Raw genomic sequence first — 21430 nt, 5'->3', positions numbered from 1 at the left:
ATCTTAAAAGGTTCTGAGCATAGAGGAAGGAAACAGATTTGTTACTGAATACATAAACCAATGAAATACAGTCGACAGGCCCTGAAATGTAATTGATAAATCATTTACTTTAAAAGTTACTGAGTAATGCTGGTGCTCGCCTTTAATCCAAGGACCCTGGAAGCAGAGGCAGGCAGATCTCTGTGAGTTCAAGGCCAGCCTGACCTACAGAGTGAGCTCCAGGACAGCCAGGGCTATACAGAGAGACCAAAACAACAACAACAAAGCCAACACTTGCATCACTTGCATTGTTAGATCTTTTTTCTTCCTTTTATTCATGTTTCCAAAAGGAGAGGATGTGCTAACACCGTATCTGTCATCAATAGTAGTTAGGCCCATAAAGGGGTTTCTTTTTCTTTACTGTTTTTATTTTAAAGATTTATTTTTATCATTTGAAATTATGTGTGTGTACCTGTTTGTATGTGGGTGTGTGTATGTGAGCACAAGTGATTGTGGAATGCAGAGACATTGGATCCCCTCGAGCTGGAGCTATGGATGATTCTGAGTACTGATGTTAATATATCTTTTTCTCAATCTATGTGGACGTTATTGCTCTATTGACTTAATCAAGCAGATAGACCTCATAATTGTGATTTGTTTATTTCTTTATTGTCAGTATTATTATTGATGATATTGGGTCTTTTGTAACACTGGGTTTCTTGTAGTCCAGGCTGGTCTCAAACTCTGTAATAGCTGAAATTTCCTCTGAGTTCCTGATTTTCCTGCTTCCACCTTGGAATTGAAAGTGGGCCTGTCCTGCCTGTCTTCTTTATTCATAGGAGATCTTCTAAAGGCTGCTTACAGTGTATCTTGGAACAGTGGTTCTCAATTGAATATCAAATATTTGCATTACAGTTCATAACAGAAAAATTTCAGTCATGAAGTGACAAAGAAATAATTGATGGTTGGGGTCACCACAGCATGAGAACTATATTAAAGGGTCACAGCATTAGGAAGGCTGAGAACTCCTGCTTTGAAAGAAATAACTGCAGAAATGATTGGTTTTGACAGGACCACATTCTGCAGCCCAGGGTAGTGTTAAACTTCCTGTTCTTCCAATTCTGTATCCCAAGTGATTTGTTCTTAAGTATGTAACATGAACCCCAGCAGAAATGCAGAAATTAAAGTGTTTTTTTTTTAAAGATTTTACTTATTTGTATGTGTCTGCATGAGTGAATTGGACTCTAGTTTTCATGGTTTCACACAACTCCTCTTAACCACATCATCTCTCTAGCCCAGAAATTAAGATTTCCTTCTGATTATCTGTATTTCATTTGCTCAAGGTGCTAGCTCACATGTATGAGCAAAGGAGAAAAAATATAAATGTGTCTGTGTACATAGACATTAAATAAGTAACTAGATGTACTAAAGAAAGTGTGGGGCAGTATTACCTTGTTCTTTTTTTGTTTTGTTTTGTTCTGTTTTTTGTTTTGGCTTTTCGGGACAGGGTTTCTCTGTGTAGCCCTGGCTGTCCTGGAACTCACTCTGTAGACCAGGCTGGCCTCAGAAATCCGCCTGTCTTGGCCTCCCAAGTGCTGGGATTAAAGGCGTGCACCACCACTGCCCAGCACAGTATTACCTTGTGTGTAAATGATCTGACCATAGCGGATGCCTTTCCAACAGGACATGCTCTGTTGGTGACTCAACTGATGAGGGAGGGTATCGTTCCAAGGGGTTTCTTGGTATATGAATGAGTTAAAGACTTTCTGCAAATCACAGCACACAGTTGCTGCATTTGGAGCTTCATTTCACAGTAGAGAATAGAGGTGTAGAGGAAGCCTTGAGCTGTGCTGAAGGCTGCAGCTCTGTGGTGGGGGTGGGGTTGGGGGTGGGGGTGGCTCTCTTGGGTAGTGTGGCACCTTGCTCCAATCTTCCAGGCCCTTTCTGTAAATGATTTATTTTTCTTGGAATGAGTGTTCAGATATTCAACAAATATATCTTGGTATATTGGTTGATCATTAAGGTCCTAGGGTAGATTTACTTGTTTATCACATTTATTTTGGTGCTTGTGCGTGTTACTGAGAATGGAACAGCATGCGCCTCCACACACTCTGCCGCTGTGGTAGATCCCCAGCCCAATCTCTAACATTAGTTTACTTGATTTACTTTTAGTGATAGTGATCAGTCACTCAGGGGTCATGTCTGCCTCCTCCACTGACCTACACACTAGCCCCGTTTATTTTATTACTATACTTTAATGACATTTTCAAGTACTCATGAATGTATTTCACCAATACTAGATATACTTGTTGTGTTCTCTTAGTCCCCAGTTGCTGGGGTTCTCCCCTACCTCATCACTGGCCTCTCCCGCCCCTTTAAGAACAGTGGTGCAATTGTTTCTGGGCAGAGGTGGATGCTTTTTCCGGCAGAGGACTGGAGCTGTGGGTGTTCAGAGTTGTTGCCTTTTGGGGTCAGCTTTCCTTGCTGCCGTAGGGCAGAACTTTGAAGGTCTGATCTACTATGTCAAGCCAGGTCTGAATGTATTCTTTATTCTAAAGCTGGCATCAATGTCAATTTATCATGAGTTTTCTTTTATACATTTCTGTTAGCTAAAGAATTGGTTGTGGGAATGTCTGCTTCATCCACATACACTTTCAGCATTAGAGCATGTGAGTTTTTTTTCCTGTATTAACTGCTTCATGGAACATTTACTGAGAGGATGTGTTTATGCTGTGAAGCATTGGGGATACAAACGGATGAAAGTTCAAGAGAGATAGTTGACTGGGTGTGGTACATGCTGGTTACATGCACACCTTAAATACCATTACTCAGGAGGCAGAAGCAGGTGTGTCCCTAAATTCAAGGCAAGCCTGGTTTACATAGTGAGACCCTACCTTAAAAAGTTTTATGGACTGGAGGGATGGTTCAGTGGTTAAGAGCACTAGTTTGTCTTCCAGAAGACCTGGATTTGATTCCCAGTGCCTACATGGCAGCTCACAACAGCCTGTAACTCCAGATTTGGGGGATTCCCACACCCTCTTCTGATCTCCTTGGCACCTGGTACACAAACGTACATGCAGGCAAAACAACACATAAGTACATAAAAATAAAAAGTTTGCCGGGCAGTGGTGGCACAAGCCTTTAATCCCAGCACTTGGGAGGCAGAGGCACGCAGATTTCTGAGTTCAAGGCCAGCCTGATCTACAGAGTGAGTTCCAGGACAGCCAGGGCTACATAGAGAAACCCTGTCTTCAAAATCAAAACAAAACAAAACAACAAAAACAAAAAAAGTTTTAGCCAAGCATGGTGGAGCCTGCCTACAACTCTAGCACTTGGGTGGTAGAGGCCAGAGGATCAGGAGTTGATCCCTAGAGTTGAGGCCAGCCCAGGACGCATGAAACCCTGTTATAAAAACCCTCACAAACATTTTCTGCCGTAGTTTAAGACAGTCTTACTATGAGATCCTGCTTGATCCATAATTCCCTATGTGTAGACTAGGCTAGCTTCAAACTCAGAGAGCTGTCTCTGCCTCCTGAATTCTGGGATTAAAGGTGTGCATAACCATGGTTGGCCAAAAAAGTTGTAATGTAAAAATTTGGGTTTATTATTTTTATATCCGTGTTTTATTAAGATATTACTTACTAAAAAATTAAGCTATTAATTACTAACAATAATTTTAATGGAGCAGAGAGTACAACCCAATAGTAGAGTTCTTAATTGCTGTATTCAAGGCCCTGGGTAGGACTACAAAATAGAGCAAGAAAAAAATTAGTAACATTTTTCTTCTTTTAAGGCAGGATCTCATTGTAACCATGGTGGGCCTGGGACTTGCTTTGTAGACCAGGCTGGCCTCAGGCTTGCAGTGACCCCCTTCCTGCCTCTGGAAGGCAGGACAGCAGGCTTTTAACACTATGTTTTGCAGTTAAGGTAAATACTAAAATTTTAATTACAATTCAGTAAATATCAGTTGATAGAGCCTATATCATAAACAAGTTTCTTGGGTCCTAAATTTATCTCTTTAATTTTGAAATAGGGCTCCCTATATCTCTCAGGTCTCAAACACACCACAGGAGCCCCAGCCTCCTGAGGACTGAGGTTATAGTTGTGGCCACCACCTCTGGCTTCTTGCTCCTTTGACTACTAACCCCTTTTATTCAGCATAGAGTGTGCTGCTTGAGCTTTCTCTTTGGACTTCTTTTTATCCAAGACAGTTTTGTGTGGCCTCTAGTATATAAACATATAAAATAGTTCTACAAATCAAAGATTTATTCATAGTAATAAGTTTATTTTAAAATAATTCTTTGGTATATACTTATGTTTTAAAGATAAAATAAAAATTCATACTAACAGATAGATGTAATTGCTAATTTTTAATGTCAGAAGTATGTACAGAGTCAGCAACTCAAAAAACGACTTTAAAAATCACCCCCTCCCTCTTGACATGTGAAAAATGTACTCTGGTGATAGGTACCTAAATAGAAGTTTTGTTTTTTTAAACAGGACTATCCTAGAACTCTGTGTAGACCAGACTAGTCTCAAACTCAGATCCACCTGCCTCTGCCTCTCAGTGCTGGGATTAAAGGCGTGTGTTAGCAGAATAACATTTTAACACAAGCTAAAGATACACTAAATCGGTACTTACATGCTGAGGAGTAACAGGAGGAAATAATAACCAAACGTGTTTGCCTTGCATGATGAAATCATTAGCTTACAAGAGCAGAAAGCCTTGTATGTACGGGGAAGAATTCATAACGTGCAGGAGCTGCAGGAGCTGCAGGAGCTGAGACCGTTGAGGTGGCCTGATGACAGCCAGTGCATTGACAGCACTCTTGTTGCTTTCAGAAAGAACCAAGGTTGCAGCATTCTGGTGCAGTGCAGTACAAGCTGCAGAAATGCAGCGATCCCTTAGGTCATTTCCAATTAATACTTGGTGGTTCCATGTTCATAAACATTTTACTGTTGCCTCAGAAAAAGCCTGTATGGAGCCATAACCCCCAGTTTAAGAAACCAGTGGGTTCTAGAGGCTGGAGAGATGGCTGAGCAGTTAAGAGCAGTGGTTGTTCTTCCAGAGGACCCTGGTTCAATTCCCAGCACCCACATGGCACCTCACACCTGTCTGTAACTCCAGTCCCAGGGCTTCTGACACCCTCACACAGATAGTCATGGCCTTTAAAACACCAATGAGCATAAGATAAAAACATTTTAGTTTTGTACATATGTATGTGTATGTATACTCATGCACTAATACACACACACACACACACACACACACACACACACACACACACTGAGTTCTAGAGAATTTTGTTAAAATCTTATTCCCAGCTTCCTATGTTTAAAAATAGGTAAATTTTAGTTTATTGTAGTAAGCAGGCTCCATCTCATATGCTGAATTAGACAAAAGTAAGAGGGGATGGGGACCGTTTGTGTTTGTGGCATATGTGTGTCCATCCTCATTTTTATTCAGATATGTGTACATGAGGAGGTCAGAGTCACTGTAGGCTACGCGAGGCTCTGCTTTCAGAAACTGAGAGGAAGGGAGAGCATGTAAAGAAAATGTGGAAGCCGAGGTTGGGAGCCACTTGGGATGCCGAGGCAGGAAGACTGAGCTAAAGGCGTCAAGCCCAGCCTTGGCTGTGGATTACAGACTGTAAAAGGACTGCAGGGATAAATAGCCAGTTGGTAGGCGCTGGGGTCAGTCTGACTTGTTGTTTTTTTTTGGCATAGGGTCTCATGTAGCTCAGACTGGTTCCAGATTGACTATGTAATTGAGGATGATATTGAAATTATAATTCCCTTCCTTCGACATTTTAAGTTCTATGATTACAGGTGTATTGTACCAGGCTGGGCAAATAATCCTTGTCCACTTAATAGACGTATAGAGTTAGTGTCTTTTTTTTTCTTTTAAGATAGGATCTCACTGTGTAGACCAGGCTGGCCTCAAATTCAGAGATTTGATTATCTCTGCCTTGAGGTACTGGGATTAAAGACTTATGCCACCAAATCTTGAATTAATGTCTTGAGTGTGTCTGACACCATGGGCATGTCATCTGCATAGTAGTTACATAGGGCTCCTTACTTGAGGAGCTGAGCTTAATCTAATGCTAAGCCATCTTCTTTCTGTCTTGAACTTCTTAATTTTTGAATGAGTAATCCTGTATCCATTGATTCATTCATTTTGAGACCGGGTCTTGAATCTGTAGCCCTTACTGGCCTCAGACTCACAGAGATGTATGTCCTCCTGCCTCCTGGGTTATACGATTAAAGGTGTGAGCCACCATGCCTGGTTTACTTACTAAAAATTTTTAAATTTCATTTTCAGTTAGATCTTCGCCTGTCGTTAGGTATGTGCACATGAATGCAGGTGCCTACAGAGGCCAGGGGTGTTTGATTTCCCCAGAGCTGGAGTTAGCTGTCTGGTGTTGGTACTGGGACTCAAACTTTTTGGGTTCTCTGGAAGAGCAATATTAAAAATGTTTTTCTCTAGCACTAAACATTCTTATAGGGATAAGAGATTGACATTTAGAATTAGCCAGTTGGACTGTGGTGATCACCACTGTGATGGTGTCCAGAGAATCCTAGTCAGTAGCCATTTGAGTGGATGCTGCCTTCCTCCATTATTAGGCTGACCTCAGGGTGTCGACCTGGTTGACATCAGTGTGAACACAGCTTTCACATCTTGTTTGAGCTGGTGCTTGGTTGGCCTTGACATCTTTGTCAAGTGTAAGTGTCATTATCATCTTCTCTCAGTGGTCAGAGGACACCTCATGGTGGCATGTTGGTTAAGCTTTCTTCTGCTGTGAGATGACTGTCAAGGCCTCTGGAGCTGTGGTGGTAATGGGCCAACAGAATAGGCACAGACAGGTGGACTCTTCAGTCTGTGTTCTTGTTCTCTACGCTTTGCTTTGGGTTCAGACATAGTTCCTTGTACAACCATCTTGAGAAAATAGTATTACATTTTGTTGTTGCTTTTAATTTTTAATTTTTATTTTTTATTTTTTGAGACAGGGTTTTACTGTATATCCCTGGCTGGCTTGAGGGTTCTTGGATTTTTATTTTATTCTACAATCTACAAAAATGATTTACTTAGATTTGATCTTGAATATGTAAACCCACTAGTAAATGTCCCAAAGCTGAGAACGTTGGAACGTAGATCCTAAACATAGTAAGAAGTTTCTAACCTTGGTAGACCTTTCAGCCAGTGTATTAAACTGCGTGTGGGTATAAACAGTCAAGTGACACAAAGGTAGTAAACATTTAACACTGTCTATTTTGATTAATACTTTCTGTCTTCAACCTTTTATTTTGCAGTACATCTTCTAATCTGAAAAAGTCTTCCATGAATACTTCACATTTAAAAATAAGTCATGTCATATATTCCTAGAAGACTGAAATGGGGGCTGTTATTTTGAGGTAAGTGTTCAATTTTGTAGATTTTATTTCTTAGTCTTTTACAAAGTTGAATGTAGAAATATGAATATTGGTTAGCTTCTAATTTTTTTCTAATCTCTTGAGACATGGTCTGTATTTTGTGTCCATAAACCTCACTTTAATGTAGACTGAGATTTAGGGTTGCTTAATTCAGAGGGGTTGTTTGTGTGCTTGCTTGCTTGCTTCTGTTTGATATTTTAGCCCAAGGTGCTCTGAAATTGACTGTAAAGCACAGGCTAGCCTGAAACGTGCTCTCCTTTGGTCTCCAGAGCACTGGGATCACAGTAGTGAGACACTATACTGCGTGAAGGTGATTTTTATTACTGTTGTTGGTTTTGGAGACAGAGTTGCTCTGTGTATCCCTGGCTATCCCTGAACTTGCTTTGTAGACTAGGCTAGCCTCAAACTCACAGAGCTACACCTACCTCTGCCTCCCAAGCACTGGTGCTTTGGTGTGCCTGGCTTATTATTGGCTTAAAGGTTTATCAGGTGACAGCATTGCTGAGAGCACAAAGTCATTCCTAGCTCAGATAACAAAAGCAAAGCAGACTGCTGTTATTAACCTATACGTCTGAACATTTAAAAAAAATTATGTGTATGAGTGCTTTGTCTGAATGTATGTCCATTGTGTGTGCAGTGTTTTCCAAGGCCAGAAAAAGGTGTCAGGTCCTCTGGTATTGGAGTTATAGCCAGTTGTGAGGTATATCAGGGTGGCAATTGGACTTGGGTCCTCTGGAAGAGCAGCAAGTGATCTTAACTCTGAGCTATTTGTCTAGCCACCAAGTTTGGACATTTCAGAAGCTGGATAATTTTTACTGATTCATTGCCCTTTTTTGGTGTATGACAGGACTGGGACATGAGGTGTGGGGAGTGCTCTGCCACACTATCCTAACTCTACTAATTTTTGTTGGTTTTTGTTTGTTTGTTTGTTTGTTTGTTTGTTTTTCGAGACAGGGTTTCTCTGTATAGCATGGGCTGTCCTGGAACTCACTCTGTAGACCAGGCTGGCCTCGAACTCAGAAATCCGCCTGCCTCTGCCTCCCAAGTGCTGGGATTAAAGGCGTGGGCCACCACCGCCCGGCCTAATTTTTTATTTTATGTGTATAGGTGTTTTACGTGCATGTATACCTGTGCAACACTTGCATGCTTGTTGCCTATGAAGGCCAGAAGAGGGCATCAGATCCCGTGGAATTGGAGTGATAGGCAGTTGTAAGTTTCTATGTAGATGCTGAAAATTAAGCCTGGGTCCTCTGGAAGAGTAGCTGGTGCTCTTAACCACAGAGTCATTTCTCCAGCCCCATTTATCTGTTTGTTTTGTTTTGTTTTTGAGACAGAGTCTCACTTTTGCTGTAGTTTTAATGGTCTGGAGCTAGCTTAGACTAGACTGGCTTCACACTCAAAGAAATCTGTCTCTGCCTTCTGAGTGTGGGGGTTAAAATTGTGCACCATTTATGCCTGGCTGACAGGTTTTTGAAGCAATCAAATTAGGGAAATTTTGAAGAATAATCAGAGTGAGTCAGGGAGAGTAATAAAACACATGATATGAAAGTGGAGGGGGGAATACCAGGAGCGGAAGGGAAGAATGATCAGTGTGGGTTGGGTTATTCATTTGAGATACAGGCTCATTTTGTACCCTAGGCTGGCCTCAGCCCAGGGCTGTTTTTCTGCCTCAGCTTCCAGAGTGCTGCAATGAGACATATATGCCACTGTGCCCATGAGCAGGGCTAATGTAGTTTTCTAGGCGCTACAGGTTTAATCCAGTATCGCACACATGCTAAGCACATGCTCCACCACTAAGGGCGCCTGCAGTGGAATGTAGCTATTAGGCTTTTCCTTGGTAAATGGCATATTTAAAGTTGTTTTGGTTTCTTTTTGTGGTTTTATTTTTTGTTTATTGAGACAGGGTCTCATGTAGCATAGTCTGGTCTCTAACTTTCTGTGTCTGAGTCTGACTTTGAATTCCTGATCTTTCTTACTCTACCTCCCAAGTGTTGGGATTAGAAGCCTATGTACTACCATGATTTTTTTTTTTTTTTGAGGTAGGAACCTCCTGTCTTAGCCTCCTAAGTGCTACGATTATAGGCAGGTAACTACCAAGCTTGGCATCGATCTGTGTTAATTTAAAAGGTTATGTTTTTTATGAACTAGTCAACAGAGTGGTCGGGTCTCAGCTTGCCTGCCAGAGTCTGGGGAAGCCGGTGTTGTGCCCGCAGCTCTGTTTCATTGCTCAGGGGCCCTTTTCATTAGTAGGCACTGGATGTTATGCAGTCGGAAATGATGTTCATAAAGATATTGAGTGTCCGTAGTTCTGGTCATTTGACAGTGCAGTGGCAATGTGCGTTTTGCTTTTACTCGGAACATAGCTGTTCAGATCGTCATGTAGTCTTCCATAGACAGTAAGGATACTATGAAAGCTGGGACTGTCTGCGTAGCATGACCTTTCAAAACTGTTGCCAGAATCTCTTTAGTCTTTTGATAGCCACACGATAGAGGAAGTAGTGGACAAAGGGCAGTATAAATGGCTGCCTTGTTCTCAGTCTAGTATTCTAGTGGAAGAGGGTGTCAAATAGTCATGCTATTACATATATATATGTTTATACGAAAGCTTAGGGTAAGAGCCTTAAACACTGTTATCATTATTATTATTGGGGTGAGAGATGGGGGAGGGAGGAAGGGAGAGAGCAAGCGCACTCATTATTCAGAGGACAGTTTGTTTAGTTGGTCCCTTCTTCCACCTTTGTATGGATTTCGGAGGTCTAACTGTGGTTGTCTTTCCTGCCACTGCTACTTTACGCTTTGCCTGCAGAATCCTGTCACCAGTCCAGGTTGGTTCGTTTTAGATTTATTTTATTTTCTACATATGAACATTTTGCTCTCCTGTGTAGTCTGTGTACCACATGTGTGCCTGATCAAAGGGTGTGGACTTCTCTGAAACTGCAGTTAGAGCCGGTTGTCAGCTGCCATGTAGGTGCTGGGAATTGAGCCTATGTCCTCTGTAAAAAGACATGCTCTTAACTGTTGAACCATCTTGCCAGCCTCAAAGAGGTGGTTTTTTATTTTTTAATATTATATGTGTATCTGTGTTCAACTGTGTGTGAACACATGTATGGGAGCTTGTAAGCCTGTTTGCACACATGCCAGCCAGAAGGTGACTTTGGATCTCCTCTTACCAGTCTTCACCTGTTCATCTGAAGCATAGCCTTTTCTTGAACCTCAGCTCACATTTTCACAGCTAGCCTGGAAGCCCCTGCGCCAGGCAGTCCTTCACACCTGCCCTCTGCAGAGCTGAGGTACTGGTAGACAGTAGTGCCCGACCTCTTGCATGGGTGCTGGGATCTGAACTCCAGCCCTCCTAATTAGTTAGGAAGTGCTCTTATCCTGGGAGACATCTTTCCAGCTCTGAAAGTTTACTGGTTTTATGCAAAATATGTAGGATCTATTTTATGTGTAATTTTATAAAATGGATAGTATAGATTGAGTTTCCTAATCTGAAGTGCTCTGTAATCCAGACTTCGTGTATGTGGTATTGTGAACCCAGAGCCATATAGGAGCTCAAGTACTATTAATAGTGTCGTGAGCAGCAGTCAGCAGGATACAAAGCCTTGCTATTATCCCTAATGGGTCTTCTGCCTTAAAATGTGGAGGTGAAGACAAAAGTTAGAACAAGCAGCTGGCCAGGTGGATTGTCGGAGTTTAGCGGGAACAATGCAGCTACACCAGCATCCAGCCCACAGGCTGAGTGACTAGAGAATGATGAGTTCCCATCACATGGCTCTTCATGCCAGGCCTTATATTTGCTGTCACTTGACAAAATATGCATGCACAAAAGGGGAAGGGGCTTAGAATTTAATTTTTTTTTAAGATTTATTTATTTATTTTGCTCTCTTCAGACACACCAGAAGAGGGCACTGGATCTCTTTACAGATGATTGTGAGCCAGCATGTGGTTGCTGGGAATTGAACTCAGATCCTTTGGAAGAGCAGTCAGTGCTCTTAACCATATCTCCAGCCCAGGCTTAGCATTTAAAATGCTCACTGTGCAAACAGCAAACTAGACCCTAGAACTCAGTAAATGCTGGGTGAACCTCTCACTCAGCTTGACTGTAATTCACACACTTGGAAGGTGGAGATAGGATCCCCTGAGTAAGGTATCTAGCTACACTGGCCACACTGTGAACTCTGGTACAACTGGGGAGACCCTGCCTCAGTGAATATGATGAAGAACAATGGGAGAAGACTTCGCCCCGGGCTCTGTATACACTCATAAGCACCTACCCTGGACAATACTAGCACTGGCCTCTCTTTCTCCCTTTCACAAGAGACATTTTACTGAACTTCGTTTAATTTCCTACTAAGGAAATACTAATGTTTTTATATCTTTATGATCTTGATGATCTTTACATGTCTAATTTTTCCTCCTTCTCTTTCTCCCTCCTTCCTCCCTTCCCTCCCTCTCTCTGTCCCTCCATCACTCCCTCCCTCTTTGTTCTTTTTCTGTTTTTGGAGACAGTCTCAACTGTGTAGCCCCAGCTGGCTTTGGACTACGCTATCCTTAAACTCACAGAGATCCACCTGCTTCTGCCTCCTGAGTACTGGTATGTATCACCATTTCCAGTGGCTTTGATTTTATTTTGTTGTTGGTGGTGGTTTTTTGTTTGTTTGTTTTTGAGACAGAGTCCTACTTTGTAACCTGGCTGGCCTGGAATTTATTTGTTGCTTGGAACTAGCAGTGACAGTCCCTTCTCAGCCTCCTGAGTCACTATGCCTGTCTCTAATCATATTTTAACTGTTATTTATAGTTAAGTAAATTCAGTCTCATGGTATGTGTCTTTTTGCTATTTTCTCCTCCCCCTACTCCTACTTTTTTAAAATCGAGACAGTGTCTCATTATTTCAAACTGGCCTGAAACTGAGTAGCAATTCTTCTGTCTCTGCCCACTGATTACTATGGATACAGATGTGAGCTCCCATGCCTGGCCCTTTTTGTTTCTGTTAACCGTGTTTGTGAGGTTCATTAATGGTGGTGTATATAGTTGTATTTAATTATGTTTCCATATTGTAAATTTCAGTACAGTTTCTTGTTCTATTAATATATGATTGAGTTGAGACTTCTTTTGGTTATTATGAAAAATTTTAGCTTAAATGTTCATGTACCTCTGATATCCTTGGATAAGAGTAGCACAGAATAAAGGACAGTGGAGCTTTTGATGTTCTGTTTGGAAAAGATTAGCGTTTGTTCACCTTCTAACAGTGTTCTGTGAATATCAGAGGATTTTGTTTCTTTGTTTTGGGTTTTTATTTTGAGACAGACACTGTAGCTTTGCTCACTCAGCTTTCCTCCCCCCTTTCCCATGCTGGCTTGATTGCAGTTTTAATCCTCATTTCTTTGGTGAATAATTACATTAAGCATTCTTACCTGTATGCTTTTGGATTATTTGGGCTTTTGTAAATTTCTACTTGTTGTGATTTTTATGTTAGATTCATATTTTTTTGGATTCATATTTCTTATATATCCCTTTCATATTGGAACTTATCAATAGTATAAATTGTAAGCTTTGGCTCATAACCAATTGAAGTTAGGGTTATTTATTTATTTATTTATGGTTTTTCCAGACAGGATTTCTCTGTGTAGTCCTGGCTGTCCTGGAACTCACTCTGTAGACCAGGCTGGCCTCGAACTCAGAAATCTGCCTGCCTCTGCCTCCCAAGTGCTGGGATTAAAGGCGTGTGCCACCACTGCCTGGCAAAACAGTTTTTGTGTTTCTTTTTGTTCGTTTGTTTTATTTTTATTTTTATTTATATGAGTACACTGTAGCTGTCTTAAGATCCCATTACAGATGGTTGTGAGCCACCATGTGGTTGCTGGGAATTGAACTCAGGACCTCTGGAAGAGCAATTAGTGCTCTTAACCACTGAGCTATCTCTCCAGCAAAGTTAGGGTTTTGATTAAGCTATATTTCTATTCCTAAACCGTGCTTTGTTTAATCGTTTTGTACTCACCTATTGAATATTTTTCATTCTAATCCTGGTCGTGTACATCAAGGGAAACAGCATGTACTCAGCCTGTTGCTGACATTCTGCACCTGTTCTCTGGCTTCCTGAGTTCCAGTCTTAAAGGTCTTGCATTTCTTAGAATAAGGCTTCTGATGCCCTTTTTCTCTGCCTAGTTTCATGTCTGCCTTAAGTCAGATTCATATTCATTGCGTCTCTGCAGCTGTTTGTGAAAACAGTAATTCTCAGAAGGTGCTAAAATGGGGAGAGCCATCACTGTGTGGTTTCCATGGGCAGTGGGTGCTCTAAAAGCAGTGTGCAAAATAATCAGCAGAGAGAAAAGCTGGAGTCTGAAGAGAGGGCCTTGCTGGATTCATGGAGGCAGTCTTGTCACTGTTCTTCAGGATTCTGTTTCCTGTTTGAACAGAGAAGGAAAAAATTTGACAGTGAACTACCTGTGACTAATAATACTGAGTTTTAATTGTAGCCTTCCAATTGTGTGTATTTGACTAGTGAAGATCAATTGTAAGAGACTGAAAACGAATAATGACCCAAATGCAGTAGATGCTACTTGTGTTTTCATTTACAAAGCAGTTGTTGGTACAGAGTGATTTCTTTATTCCACCCTGTGGGAGCTATCTGTCATTGTTGTAAGGAGAATGACATGTCGCAGATTATCATCCTGCAGATCCCTGTTCTGAGTTTGGCACAGGCATTTCCACTTATTCCAGTGGAGAGACCTTCATATATAGCACTGACTGCACAGGAAGCAGGAATGAATGGCTTACCTGATGGCCCACCACAATTCCAAGTCTGTCACAGTGACATTGGTGTAGTTATCCTATTTCTTAGGCCTCAATCTCTGTCCTGTGAGGTGTCCTGTCCTCCTGTTCCTCTCCGCCACCCCCAATATTTGGATTAAGGGTGTGCACCACCATAGACCTCAGTTTTAAAATTTAAGATACAGAATCCATACTTCAGGGGTGGTGAGGCAGGCTCAGTAGGTGAAGGAAGCCTGAGAACCTGAGTTTGATCCCTGGGACCAACATAGTGGAGGAAGAAAATCAACTCTCATGGGTTCTCCTCTTTTACACACGTGATGTAATGTACATGTCTGCCCTTCCCCCATTTGCTCACACAAAACAAGCACAAAAAGTAGGGAAAGGATATTTAAGAATCCTTATTCTTGGCTGGACAGTGGTGGCGCATGTCTTTAATCCCAGCACGTGGGAGGCAGAGACAGGCAGATTTCTGACTTCGAGGCCAGCCTGGTCTACAGAGTGAGTTCCAGGACAGTTAGGGCTACACTGAGAAACCCTGTCTTGGAAAGAAAAAAAAAAGGAAAAAAGAAAAAGGAAAAAAAGAAAAAGAAAAATTCTCAAGATTTACAGCAGTGAGCTTTTCCTTAGTGTTGAAAGCCAAGTGTTTCCCAGCATCTCCACCCACATCCCATGGTATAGAAATTTATAAGTTCCTTACAAGTTCCACCAATATTCCTTGTAGAAACTCAGGCTGTAACAAGTGGTCTGCTAGCTCTGTTACCACAGTCAGGGTTTTGAAATTCACTAGCCTTCTCCAGATCCTAGATGCAGGCTTTATCATGGAGCCAGGCATGGCAGACCATCCTGTAGTCCCAGTACTCAGGGGGCTGAGGCAGGAGGACTGCTGCCAGTTTGAGGCTAGCTAGGAATGCACACTAAGACACTGTCTAAAAAGAGAATATACACTGGGCAGTGGTGGTACATGCCTTTAATCCCAGCACTTGGGAGGCAGAGGCAGGTGGATTTCTGAGTTTGAGGTCAGCCTGGTCTTCAGAGTGAGTTCCACTGAGCCCCCCTTAATGAATGAGTTCCAGGACAGCCCGGGCTATACAGAGAAACCCTGTCTCAAAAAACAACAACAACAACAAAAAACAAAAAGAAGAAGGAGGAGGAGGAGGAGGAGGAAGAAGAGGAGGAGGAGGAAAGAAAGAAAGAAAATACAGAAACAAGGCTTCATTATGATTCTATAGCAAATGGAAGTTATTACATGTAATAGTTCTGAGGTTATGAATTTGTGCAAGTTGGCAAACATATTATTAGTACCATAGCTGGTTCTGAACTATTAAGTTAAGAACTTGTTTAAATAGTCTGTTCTTTAGGAAGCATAACTGTTTGGTTTATTTACTTATTTGCTTATTTGTTTATTCTTTATTTACTTATATTTTAGTTTTTGACACAGGGTCTCAACTATATAGCCCCAGCTTGCCTAGAATTCACTGTGCTGACAAGGCTGGCCTCCCACTTGCCTCTGCCTCTGGAATGCTGGGATTAATGCTATGCACAGCCACACACACTCGTATGTACACGTGCATGCACACACATGCATACACGAGGGCAGAGGCCAGAGGGGGGTGAGGGGGAGATTGACTCTCGGTTCCATGCAAACTACACTGATTCCTTCAGAGGATTGTACCTCCACTGACCTGCCATGCTTGCTCCCAACAGCCCTTCTACTTCACCGTATCATTCACCTTCTTGGGAAGTTCAAACAAATGCTCTATAGTCCTTCCCAGTAGTCACCCTGATCCTTGTGGTTGAGTGGACATCACTGCAATGAGCCATTTCAGCTCTATCTACTTTTCCATACTTCTTCATATAAGGAATGCTGTCCGGTAGAGGTGCAGCAGACCAGACGTGCAGTCATACGTGCAGACATACGTGCTCTGGTGCAAGTGAGACGCAGACTGCTTGGTGCCTTATTTTTAAATTTTATTTTTTATATGTGTGGATGAATGTCGCTGTTACTATATGTATATAGTGCCCACAGAGGCCAGAAGAGGGCATTAGATCCCAGGGAATGGAGAAACAAGGTTGTGAGCTGTCACCATGTGGGTGCTAGAAATTAAACCCAGGTCCTCTCAAAGAGCAGCCAGTGCTCTTAACCACTGAGCCACCTCTCCAGTCCCAGTGTTTTATTTTTTAGATCTTATCTTCCCTCAATCCACTGTGCAGTGTGCCTTTAACAGGGTGATTATTTAGTAAATTGTAATTGAACTCAGGGCCTTATCTTGCTAGATAGGCATTCGACCTCTGAGCTGTATCACTAGCCTCTCTCCTCCCCTTTGCTCAGTGCCTTCCACTAAATGAGCTTGTGTCCTCTAAAGAGAACAGACAGCACACGGAGACTCCACTGACAGATACCTCTTTATTATTTTTAGTTCCCTACTCTATTTTTGCTGTCAGTTATAAGGGAGAAACAAGCTATTCACAAAACTCATTTTGTTATTCATGGCCAGATATCTTAAAAGGAAAATTGGTCACCAAGGGCACAATCAGAACAGATAAATACTGTGCAAACCAAAGTTAAACCATATACTAAAGAGTAGTAAGTCTTGAAGTGGCTGTGGATAAAACCAGTGTGGGTAGCATGCTCTTTTACATTGTGTGTATATTCTCACTTATTTTCCAAACGACAGCAAATAGTTAAGAGGTCCAGAGCCTGTAGTAGAGCCTTTCCTACAGCTGAAGCTATTTAAAATTCTTCCCCTGTTGCTGTTTGCCGTCCAGATGGCTGTCTGGCCCTGGTTCAGTGCCTAGATGTGAGGCGGATGGTTACTCACTAGCACCGCCACACACGTGTACAGTTGGCACATGACTCACTCCCACAGCACTTACGTGTGAGTATCTTCTGCTACACAGAGTCCTTGCTGACTGTCATGGTACTTACGAGTAAGAACCATGGTGGGGATACACCCAGAGGGGCTCCCACCTGCTCAGAGAAGGGGAAGGGGGTTGGAGAAGGATTGTGGTAAGGGCTGATGGGAAGGGGGTCAGTGAGCAGGATGTAAAATGAATAATTAAAAAGAAGAAAGAACCAGAAATCCTTGGAAGATTTGCTGACATTCAAAAGAGCCCACCAGTAATAGTAATTGTTACGGTAATAGTAATAGTAATTGCTAATAGTAATTGCCTGTCACACACAGCCTGTGGCGTAAGGAACAGAAACCAACCAGCACGTAGACACGAAAACCTCTGGGTAGTTTCCTTTTATATACTTTCCTTTTATACTGATCAAGATTTTTCTAGCCTTTTGGGGTTGTTTTGTCCCATATAACCAGCTCGTCATGGTGGCATATACTTCTAATCTTGGGAGGCAGAGGCGAGCAGATCTTTGTTGAGTTCCAGGACAGCCAGGGCTATGTAGAGAGACCTTGTGTCAAACCCAACCCAACCCAACCCAACCCAACCCAACCCAACCCAACCCAAAAGTGACAATCATAGAATTAAAAACTCAATATGTGAGGTTTTAGTTTTCGTTGTTGATGTTGTCGTTTTTCTGAGACAGGTCTCTTTGTAGTTCAAGCTGGCCTTGAACTCACAGAGATCCACCTATATCTGCCTCCCAAGTGGCAGCACCACTTGGTGGCTGCACCACCAAGCCAAGCTCTGCTTTTTGCTCTCCCCCTCCTTCCTTCCTTCCCTTCTTTCCTTCTTCCCTCCTTCCCTCCCTTTCTTCTTTCTTTTTCCTGAGACAGGGTTTCTCTGTGTAGTCCTGGCCTGGACTTGCTTTATAGAGCAGGCTGGCCTCAAGCTCACAGAGATCCACTTGCCTCTGCCTCTGCCTCCCTCGTGAGTCTTTTTTGTTGTTGTTGTTTTTTCGAGACAGGGTTTCTCTGTGTAGTCCTGGCTGTCCTGGAACTCACTCTGTAGACCAGGCTGGCCTCGAACTCAGAAATCCGCCTGCCTCTGCCTCCCAAGCGCTGGGATTAAAGGCGTGCACCACCACTGCCCGGCCGCCTCGTAAGTTTTAGGATTAGAGAGGTGCCCCAGCACTTCTGGCTCTCTCTGCTTCTTAATTAAACCCACTTGGACTCTCCTCATTGTCTCCTCAGCTTCCCTCTTCTAGGACCCATGTGGCCCCTTACGCCAGTCAGGGTGTGGTACGCTGTAGGAACAGTGGCAGCTAAACACTTGGAGGTTTGAGGTTTGTTTTGGAAATACTTAAGCAAACTGTAGTAGATGATGTTTGTGTTTGGACTTAGGTCCCTGTTGTCTGTGTCTTTTATCTGTACAGACCTAGCTGAGCATACTAGCAGCTTCATGGCCATGGCTGCTTTAAATTCTGTGATTTGGCTTACAGATTAACAACTTACTCTTGTTACATGGCTTTTTATTCACAAATAGGAAAACATAATGAATACTTGTCCCTTAGACGCGTACTAAGGGAAGACCTGGGTCACACACAAGGCAGAGTTTCTGGGATGTACACAAGCAGCAGGAGTGGCCCTGCTGTTTATATGCACAAGACAAAGTGCCCTGGTAATGGAGGAAGACTGCAGTAGCAGCCCATTCCACTCCTAAACTAAGCATTTGTACCAGCATCACCCTGGGTTCTAAGCAGTTGCACAGCAGTTATGGAAATTGTGTTTGTTTTGGTCAGGAGGAATTTCATTTTAAAGTACACCCCTCATTTGGCCGTTCTTTACTGTGTATGTGGGTGTTAACAGTGTACATGAGTAGATTCATTCCACTGTCACTCAGGTTTTGGGAACAAGCTCAGGTTGCCATGCTTGCACAGCAAATTCCTTGCCCTGCTGAGCCCTCTTGCTGTCTTATAATTCTGGCCACTTGTTTGAACTGATTTTGAACTGTTAATCCACAGTGAACACTACTGCTCTTCTTCAGAGTGACACTCCTGCCCTTGATCCCAAAGGAATGATAACACAGCAGAAGCAGTGAAATTCAGATTAGAGAAAGAAAACTGTTGTAAATGAAGTAAAAATGCCCTTGCTGAGACAGCATCCCATTACCAGATTGTTACCCAAGAAACTAAACATCTCCAAGAAATGCTGCTCTAACTGCAGTGCGTGTCTAAGACAGTCTTGTTGGGGACAAGGGACAAGGGGTTCATCATGAGAGGGCTACAGGCGAGCAGATCTCTGAGTACCAGGACAGTCAGGGCTATGTAGAGAGACCTTGTGTCAAAACAAAACAAAAGTGATAATCATAGAATTAAAAACTGAAATGTGTTTAAAGACATGTATAAAATTAGACTTTTTAAAAAAAGAATTATTTGTTTATTTTATGTATATGAGTACATTATAACTGTCTTCAGACACCCCAGAAGAGAGCATCAGATCCCATTACAGATGGTTGTGAGCCACCATGTTTTTGCTAGGAATTGAACTTAGGACTTCTGGAAGAACAGTCAGTGCTCTTAACCACTGAGCCATCTCTCCAGCCCTAAAATTAGACTTTTAACTTCATAATAAATTTACTTTTTGTTTTACATTTTATGTATGTACACATGAAAATTTATTAAAGATTACTTTAGAAAGATCTCTTTCATAGCACTACAATGCTTTAAGTAAAATTCTTTTTAAAATGAAACGCATGGTAGTAATTACATGCAATCCTCTGTAGTAGGAGGATTATAGCAAGTTTGAGGTTAGCCTAGGTTACACAGTGAAAACATGCCGGGCGGTGGTGGCACCCGCCTTTAATCTCAGCACTTGGGAGGCAGAGGCAGGCGGATTTCTGAGTTCGAGGCCAGCCTGGTCTACAGCGTGAGTTCTAGGACAGCCAGGACTACACAGAGAAACCCTGTCTCGAAAACAAAACAAAACAAAACAAAAACAAACAAAAAACGTGAAAACATATTGGTAAAACAAAGTAACAAACTTGCTTAGTTTTTAAGCAAGGCTGGTTCCTGCGGAACAGGGTAAGCCATGGAATGGGAGAGTCCTAGTAGCAGCCATCACTTAAATCACATCTGAAGGAAGCCCACAGGCTGCAGGCCAGCAGATGTAGCCTTTGCTGACAGTGTGTATGGCGCCTTCCAGTGGCTGGAGAGTAGGGCACACAGAGAGGATAATGGTAAAGAATCCAGTTGGCAGAGGAAGACAGGAAATCTTGCGCTACCAAGGATACATGTTTAAAATAGTATGCTTAAGGGAAAAGGCTCACAATCTCCAGAAGTGGGAGAAGGTGGGTGCTAGCTGTGTCTAAATGACCTGCGGAGAGCCGTGGGACCCTACTGTTAGTTTCTTTTCCTAGCTTCTAGAGCGCTTCCATTCTCTGGAGGGCCTTTTTCTCTTAGAAACAATTTCCATTACTATCCACATGCTCCTCCACCATCTTTTTGTTCCAGGACAACAGAACCCGGAAGGCTGAGTGGTCATCCCTATGTACTCAAGTCACACATAGAACAGCAGATTCCACCTTTCTCTATACTTTATCATGGAAATAGGATATAAAATACCTTTTAATTTTCTTTCTATTCTCTTTCAGAGTTTCTTCTATTATTTTTCAGAGTGGTTTCAGTTGTTCTCATTCACATGTGTTCACATGTGTTGGTTTCTCCTTGTTTCCTGATTTAAAGACGTAGTTTAGTAGTTTAGTGGCTTAGCTGGCATGTTGCAGGGAAGTGGAAGTTTCTATATTGTTCCTCTTTCTCCAGTGAACAGACAGGGCTTATGTTCTGTAATTCCTGTCTAAGGGTTCAGTGGGGCCAGTTGTCCCTGCTGTGTTCTGTACCCCTAAAGCTTCCCTGAGAAGTCATTGTCATACTTAAAAAATATTTCTTATTCTCAGCGTTAAATCTTACGCTTCCATACTTAAGATACAATGACCTAAGATCTTGAAGCCCTGTGCAGAACATTTCCTTTAAAGGAGGCAAGGGAAACATGGCTAATTGCTTTGAAAAATAAAACAGTACCCTTCCTGCTCCTATGTCTGTCTTCCTGTATAGGGATGTCTCTAGTCTCTGGGCTTTAGATTTTTTACCTTTAAAATGAGGAAAGTATATTACTCTTAAGACTCTTCCTGAACTGAACCTCACAGGTTTGGCTCTGCATGTAGTGCTTGCTCTTTGTGGAAGAAGGATGACAAGGCAAAGAAGAGCAAAATATTTTACTTTCAATTTAGTAGCAGCAATGGGAGGTGCAGTGCTAGGCCTTGAACTCAGAACTTCATGCATGCTAGGCAGGACCTCCCTACCATACTAATAATTTCCTTTCCTTTCCCTCCCTCCCTCCCTCCCTCCCTCCCT

At 42.3% G+C, this 21430-nt stretch overlaps 1 protein-coding gene across 1 annotated transcript in view; it reads left to right on the top strand.

The window, feature by feature from the left end:
• Pik3cb (phosphatidylinositol-4,5-bisphosphate 3-kinase catalytic subunit beta) overlaps window positions 1-21430 on the top strand; it is a 107732-nt gene that overhangs the window by 10198 nt on the left and 76104 nt on the right. The window contains exon 2 of the mRNA XM_028788067.1: window positions 7291-7392. The gene's annotated coding sequence lies outside the window, so the exon portion shown is untranslated. The remainder of the gene's footprint in view (window positions 1-7290; window positions 7393-21430) is intronic.

Source organism: Grammomys surdaster, unplaced genomic scaffold (assembly GCF_004785775.1).
Source record: "Grammomys surdaster isolate TR1022 unplaced genomic scaffold, NIH_TR_1.0 125698, whole genome shotgun sequence".
In the NCBI taxonomy this organism is placed as follows: domain Eukaryota; kingdom Metazoa; phylum Chordata; class Mammalia; order Rodentia; family Muridae; genus Grammomys; species Grammomys surdaster.
This window is presented reverse-complemented; position numbering and strand designations above follow the sequence as displayed.